Source organism: Choloepus didactylus, chromosome 3, assembly GCF_015220235.1.
Source record: "Choloepus didactylus isolate mChoDid1 chromosome 3, mChoDid1.pri, whole genome shotgun sequence".
NCBI lineage: Eukaryota > Metazoa > Chordata > Mammalia > Pilosa > Megalonychidae > Choloepus > Choloepus didactylus.
This window is the reverse complement of record NC_051309.1, coordinates 114,953,719-114,961,986: the sequence shown is the minus strand read 5'-3', so window position 1 is coordinate 114,961,986 and position 8,268 is coordinate 114,953,719.

Genomic DNA, 8,268 nt, shown 5'->3' with positions numbered 1-8,268 from the left:
GGACGGCACTCACCTGTGACATAGCACAGTCATCTCTCAACACAGGACCCAGGGTGCACAGCCTGGAAGAGGGGCCCACTTGCAAGTCTCAGGAGCCATACGCCAATACCAAGGACTTATGGGTCAGTGGCAGAGACAAACTGTGGCAGGAATGAACTGAAGGATTAGACTATTGCAGCAGCTTTAAAACTCTAGGATCACCAGGGAGATTTGATTGTTAGAGCCACCCCCCCTCCCTGACTGCCCAGAAACACGCCCCATATACAGGGCAGGCAACACCAACTACACACGCAAGCTTGGTACACCAATTGGACCCCACAAGACTCACTCCCCCACTCACCAAAAAGGCTAAGCAGGGGAGACCTGGCTTGTGGAGAACAGGTGGCTCGTGGACGCCACCTGCTGGTTAGTTAGAGAAAGTGTACTCCACGAAGCTGTAGATCTGATAAATTAGAGATAAGGACTTCAATTGGTCTACAAATCCTAAAAGAACCCTGTCAAGTTCAGCAAATGCCAAGAGGCCAAAAACAACAGAAAATTATAAAGCATATGAGAAAACCAGACGATATGGATAACCCAAGCCCAAGCGCCCAAATCAAAATACCAGAAGAGACACAGCACCTAGAGCAGCTACTCAAAGAACTAAAGATGAACAATGAGACCATAGTACGGGATACAAAGGAGATCAAGAAGACCCTAGAAGAGCATAAAGAAGACATTGCAAGACTAAATAAAAAAATGGATGATCTTATGGAAATTAAAGAAACTGTTGACCAAATTAAAAAGATTCTGGACACTCATAGTACAAGACTAGAGGAAGTTGAACAACGAATCAGTGACCTGGAAGATGACAGAATGGAAAATGAAAGCATAAAAGAAAGAATGGGGAAAAAAATTGAAAAAATCGAAATGGACCTCAGGGATATGATAGATAATATGAAACGTCCAAATATAAGACTCATTGGTGTTCCAGAAGGGGAAGAAAAGGGTAAAGGTCTAGGAAGAGTATTCAAAGAAATTGTTGGGGAAAACTTCCCAAATCTTCTAAACAACATAAATACACAAATCATAAATGCTCAGCGAACTCCAAATAGAATAAATCCAAATAAACCCACTCCGAGACATATTCTGATCACACTGTCAAACACAGAAGAGAAGGAGCAAGTTCTGAAAGCAGCAAGAGAAAAGCAATTCACCACATACAAAGGAAACAGCATAAGACTAAGTAGTGACTACTCAGCAGCCACCATGGAGGCGAGAAGGCAGTGGCGCGATATATTTAAAATTCTGAGTGAGAAAAATTTCCAACCAAGAATACTTTATCCAGCAAAGCTCTCCTTCAAATTTGAGGGGGAGCTTAAATTTTTCATAGACAAACAAATGCTGAGAGAATTTGCTAACAAGAGACCTGCCCTACTGGAGATACTAAAGGGAGCCCTACAGACAGAGAAACAAAGACAGGACAGAAGACTTGGAGAAAGGTTCAGTACTAAAGAGATTCGGTATGGGTACAATAAAAGATATTAATAGAGAGAGGGGAAAAATATGACAAACATAAACCGAAGGATAAGACGGCTGATTCAAGAAATGCCTTCACAGTTATAACATTTAATGTAAATGGATTAAACTCCCCAATTAAAAGATATAGATTCGCAGAATGGATCAAAAAAAATGAACCATCAATATGTTGCATACAAGAGACTCATCTTAGACACAGGGACACAAAGAAACTGAAAGTCAAAGGATGGAAAAAAATATTTCATGCAAGCTACAGCCAAAAGAAAGCAGGGGTAGCAATATTCATCTCAGATAAAATAGACTAAATGCAGGGATGTTTTGAGAGACAAAGAAGGCCACTACATACTAATAAAAGGGGCAATTCAACAAGAAGAAATAACAATCGTAAATGTCTATGCACCCAATCAAGGTGCCACAAAATACATGAGAGAAACACTGGCAAAACTAAAGGAAGCAATTGATGTTTCCACAATAATTGTGGGAGACTTCAACACATCACTCTCTCCTATAGATAGATCAACCAGACAGAAGATCAATAAGGAAATTGAAAACCTAAACAATCTGATAAATGAATTAGATTTAACAGACATATACAGGACATTACATCCCAAATCACCAGGATACACATACTTTTCTAGTGCTCATGGAACTTTCTCCAGAATAGATCATATGCTGGGACATAAAACAAGCCTCAATAAATTTAAAAAGATTGAAATCATTCAAAGCACATTCTCTGACCACAATGGAATACAATTAGAAGTCAATAACCACCAGAGATTTAGAAAATTCACAAATACCTGGAGGTTAAACAACACACTCCTAAACAATCGGTGGGTTAAAGAAGAAATAGCAAGAGAAATTGCTAAATATATAGAGACAAATGAAAATGAGAACACAACATACCAAAACCTATGGGATGCAGCAAAAGCAGTGCTAAGGGGGAAATTTATAGCACTAAACGCATATATTAAAAAGGAAGAAAGAGCCAAAATCAAAGAACTAATGGATCAACTGAAGAAGCTAGAAAATGAACAGCAAACCAATCCTAAACCAAGTAGAAGAAAAGAAATAACAAGGATTAAAGCAGAAATAAATGACATAGAGAACAAAAAAACAATAGAGAGGATAAATATCACCAAAAGTTGGTTCTTTGAGAAGATCAACAAGATTGACAAGCCCCTAGATACACTGACAAAATCAAAAAGAGAGAAGACCCATATAAACAAAATAATGAATGAAAAAGGTGACATAACTGCAGATCCTGAAGAAATTAAAAAAATTATAAGAGGATGCTATGAACAACTGTATGGCAACAAACTGGATAATGTAGAAGAAATGGACAATTTCCTGCAAACATATGAACAACCTAGACTGACCAGAGAAGAAATAGAAGACCTCAACCAACCCATCACAAGCAAAGAGATCCAATCAGTCATCAAAAATCTTCCCACAAATAAATGCCCACGGCCAGATGGCTTCACAGGGGGAATTCTAGTGCATATGGATCATTCTCCAGAATGGCCCACATGCTGGATCACAAAAGAAGACTTGATAAATTTAAAAAGATGAAATTATATGAAGCATCTTCTCTGACCACAATAGAATGAACCTAGAAATCAATAATAAAGGGAGAACTGGAAAATCCACAAATATATGGAAGTGAAACCACATACTCAAACAAAAATAGGTCAAAGAACAAAATCATAAGAGAGATCAGGAAATATCTTAAGTTGAGCAAAAATGAAGACACAACATATCAAAACTTATGGGATGCAGTGATGGCAGTGATCAGAGAGAAATTTATAGCTCTAAATGCTTACATTAAGAAAAGAAAGCACTAAAATTAGAGACCTAACTTTATACCTGAAGAAACTAGGAAAAAAAAAAAAAGAGCAAACCAAACCCAAAGTGAGCAGAAGGAAAGAAATGACAAAGATTAGAGCAAGATAAATGAAATAGAGAATAAAAAAACAACAGAGAGATCAACAAAACCAAAAGCTGGTTCTTTGAGACCAATAAAACCCTCAAATCTTTATGTAGGCTGACAAAAAAAAAAAAAAAAATAGAGAGAGAGAGGGTGCAAATAACTAAAATCAGAAATGAAGGGGCAGATATTACCACTGAGCCCACAAAAATATAAAGGATTATAAGAGGATACTATGAACAATTTAATGCCAATAAATTAGGTAACCTAAATGAAGTAGACAAATTCCTAGAAGCAAACAAACTACTTATGTTAACTCAAGAAAGATACAGAAGTTTTCAAAAACCAACAAGTAAAGAAATGGAATCAGTAACTCACAACTTCCCAATGAAGGAGAGCCCAGGACCAGAAAACTTCACAGGTGAATTTTACCAAACATTCAAAGAAGAATTAACACCAGTGCTGCTCAAACTCTTCCAAAGCAAATGAAGATGTGGGAACACTTCCCAACTCATTCTATGAGGCCAGCATCACCCTAATACCAAAGTCAGGTAAAGTTATCACAAGAAAAGAAAATTACAGACCAAAATCTTTCATGATGTGAAATCCTCAACAAAATACTAGCAAATGGAATCAAACAGCACATTAACAAAACTATACACTATAATCAAGCAGGGTTTATTCCAGGTATGCAAGAGTAGATCAACGTAAGAAAATCAATTAATGTAATATGCCACATTAATAGAATGAAGGACAAAAACCATATGATCATCTCAATTGATGCAGAAAATGCATTAGACAAAATCCAGCATCCCTTCTTAATAAAAACACTTGGAAAACTAGGAATATAAATAAATTTCCTCAACATGATAAAGAGCATATATGAAAAAGACACAGCTAATATCATACTCAATGGGGACTGAATTTTTTCCACCTAAGATCAGGAACAAGGCCAGGATGCCCACTGCTACCATTATTATTCAACATTGTACTTGAAGTTCTAGCCAATGTAATTAAGCAAGAAAAAGAAACAAAAGGTATCCAAATTTAAAAGGATGAAGTGATCAAAACAGTATAATACTAGGACAGGGATAGACACATAGACAGATGGGATTGAATTGAAAGTGCAGAAATAAACCCTCACATCTATGGCCAACTGAGTTTTGACAAGGGTGTCAACTCTTTCAGTGGGAAAGCATCCTATTCAATAAATGGTACTGGGAGAACTGGATAGACATAGGCAAAAGAATGGAGGTAGAACCTTACCTCACACTGTAAGAAAGGGTTAAGTTTAGCTTTCACATAAAGGCAACATGGAATAGGGAAAATAGAGATTTGGCAGCAGAATTGGCCTAAACTGGCTCCGTGGTAAAGGGAAGGAGAGAGAGATCCATGATGTAAGCCTAGAATCCATGTCAGTTTCCTATATGGGAAAAATAACCAGGGTTACTGGAATGTAAAGGGATGTGTGGTATAATCAAAGGCGGGAACTCTCAGTAAGAAATTTAAACTAGTTAACTCTCTGTGATAGGGTGTACAATTCAAAATCTCAAAGGCGGGCTAGTTAGCTCTCTCAGATAGGATGCAACCTCTGGAGTACCCAGCCAATGGGGAAACAGGAGAGGGACCTGAGTGTTAGTTATAACTATTGCTGTGTTCTTTTGTGTGCCACGCCTGCCACATTTCTTTGTTGGTGCGTCCGCTCTTGCAGAATCGTGAATAAATTCTTTTCTCCTCCACAACTGAGTGAATGTTTATTCTCTTTCAGGTACTGCTTCGTTTCTGGCAACCCCATATACAAAAATTAACTAAAAATGGATCAAAAATCTAAATATAAGAGTCAGAACTGTAAAACTCCTAGAAGAAAGCATTGTGAAGCATCTTCAGTTCCCTGTGATAGGCAATGGTTTCTTGGACTTTGCACTAAAAGCATGAGGAACAAAATTTTAAAAGTTAGATAAATGGGACATCATCAAAATTTAAAACTTTTATACATCCAAGGACTTTATAAGAAAGTAAAAACAACCCCCTAAAATAGCAAAAAGACAACCCAATTTTAAAAAGGGAAAAAGATTTGAACAGACTTTTCTCCAAAGAAAATATACAAATGGCCGATAAACACAAGAAAAGATGCTCAACATCCTCAGTTAACAGGGAAATGCAAATCAAAACTATGAGATACCATTTCACACCCAATAGAATAGCTACTGTTCAAAAAAAAAAAAGTTGTTGAAGAGGATACGAGAAATCGAAATGTATATTGTTGGTAGGAATGTAAAATTGTGCATCCACTGTAGAAAACAGTTGGTAATTCCTCAATTAAGTAAAGAATTACCAAATGACTCAGTAATCCCATTTTTAGGTATATACCCAAAAGAACTGAAAGCAGGACTTGAAGAAATATTTGCACACCAATGTTCACAGTGGCATTATTCACAATTATCAAAAGGTAGAAGCAGCCTAAGTGTCTATTAACAGACAAATGGGCAAACAAAATGTGGTATATGCAGACAATGGGATATTATTCAGCTATAAAAAAGGAATGACTTCTGATACATGCTACAACATGGATGAACCTTGAAGACATCGTGTTGAATGAAATATGCCAGACAGAAAGGAACAAATATTATATGATCTCACTAAGAAATAAGCTGAATATGCAAATTCATAGTCAGAAACTAGAATACAGGTTACCAGGGGGTGGGGGGTGGAGGTGGGAATAGGGAGTTAATATTCTATTGATGTGGGGTGTTGGAAAAGTCTTTTGGCACTGGATGATGGTGATGGAGGCATTACTTTGTGATGAGAAATTTTAGGTTGTATGTAAGTTACCAGGAAAACACATAAACATATAAGTGAACAAATAAATAAAAACCATGTTATGTACTATGAAAGAAGCAATTAGGGTATTCTAACAAAGAATAACAAAAGGAAAATCTAATTAAAGAGGTTGATCAAGGAAATATTTTGCTCTAGATTCAGCTATTCAGAGTGGGGAGAGAAGAGGGAGAGATTATTAGCAGAGAGCACAAAAGACCTGAGGCAGAAAAGAGGACTGTATGGCTACAGCAAACTCAGAGAGGGTGAGAAAGGTGACAAGATAGGAAATATGGAGAAGTAGGTGGGGAGTCAGATCATTAGGGTCTTTTGGGCCTTGTCAAGGAGCCGAGTTTTATTCTAAATGCAAAGGGAAGAAATTGAACAGTTTTAAGCAGGGGTGTAATAAGATCCAGAGGAGATTTTTAAAACATCTAACTCCTATATGGAAACTGGATTGGAGGAAAGAAAGTAAAAGTTAGGAACTTATTATAGGAGCCCAAGCAAGAAATGCTTAGACTAGGTTGTAGGGAAGGAGAAAAGTTGATGTATTTAAGCTTCATTTTAAAAGTTGAACTGGTAGGACTTGTATATGATTTGACTGAGGTGGATGATCAAAAAGGAAAGAAGGATGAACATTAGGTTTTAAGATTGAGTAACTTGGAAGTTATTGGTGGGGTATGCTAATTAATGTAGGGAAAAAAGGACAAGAGCAGGAATAAATTTGGTTGGGTTGTCAAGAACTCTATTTTGGATACAGTAAGGTTAAGATGTCTGTAAAACATCTAATAGAAATGTCAGATAGTCTTTGGATTTATGAATTTAGATTTGCTATTTAAGTTTTAGATAAAAAGTTATCAAAAATATTAGATGTAATATTCTGGAGTCACCAGAATATGCATAATATTTAAAGTCATGGATTGATAAGATCATTTAGGTAGAAAATATATCTAGAGGAGAAGGACCAAAATTAAGCCCTGAAGTTTTGAGATGGTTTTGGAGGAACAACAGCAAAGAAGGCAGAAAAGAGCAGCCATTGAAGGAGGAGAAAAGCAGGAGAATACGGGTCATGAAAATCTAGAAGCAAATTTTTCCAAAATGAAGGGGTGGGTATTCAGTTTGTTTAGGGGCTAAATGCAATGAAAATAGAAAATATTTCTTTTAATTTGCCACTATTTTGGTCATTTATAAACTTTTCCAAAGGAGTTTCAGTAGTAGAGATAGAGCCAGATGCAAGGGAGGCAAGAAGGATGAAATAACTTATGGGTAAAACTTCTGAAAAAGTTTGCAAATCATTTATTTTTATTGAGCAGTTATTACACCTAAGGATTATACATAGGTAAAATAGTGAGGAAAGTAGAATAAAATCCATATTTTGCAAAAATGGAAACAGGGTCAGAGAAGTTAAGTAATTTTCCCAAGACCCCACAGCTAGTAAATGTGAAGCAAGGACTCGAACAGGGACCCCTCCTGTAGCAAAGCCTGTGGTCTTAGCCTCTCTGCAGTATGTAAAGTACCTAGCAAACTGCCTGACATGTAATTTTCTTTCCTTCACAAAGTATCCAGAGAAGAGTCCTCACTACCTGTCCTTTACTTTTTGGGATGAGTTCAAGAGATGTGAAATTTTATCAAGCATCTCAAGTGATTTTTATGCACACACTTTGAAAATTCCTGGAAGCATCCTTGTATCCATGTCTCTCTATTCCAATTCATCTTGCCCAATGCCTCTTGAGTTTCCTTTCTAAACTATAGATCAGATCGTTGTCATTCTTCAGATTAAAAAAAGCTTGATGGATTGTTTCCTATTGCACGCAGAAGGAAATCCAAATATTCTTTAGGCCTCAATCAGTCTGCCCAGTCTCATTTCCAATTACTTACCATTCTAGTTATTGATTGCTGCATAACAAATCACCTTCAAAACTTAGCTGATTAAAACAACAAATATCACTGTATTAGCACCCACAGTTTCTCTGGGTTAGAAATTTGAGAAAGACTCAGATAAACAATTC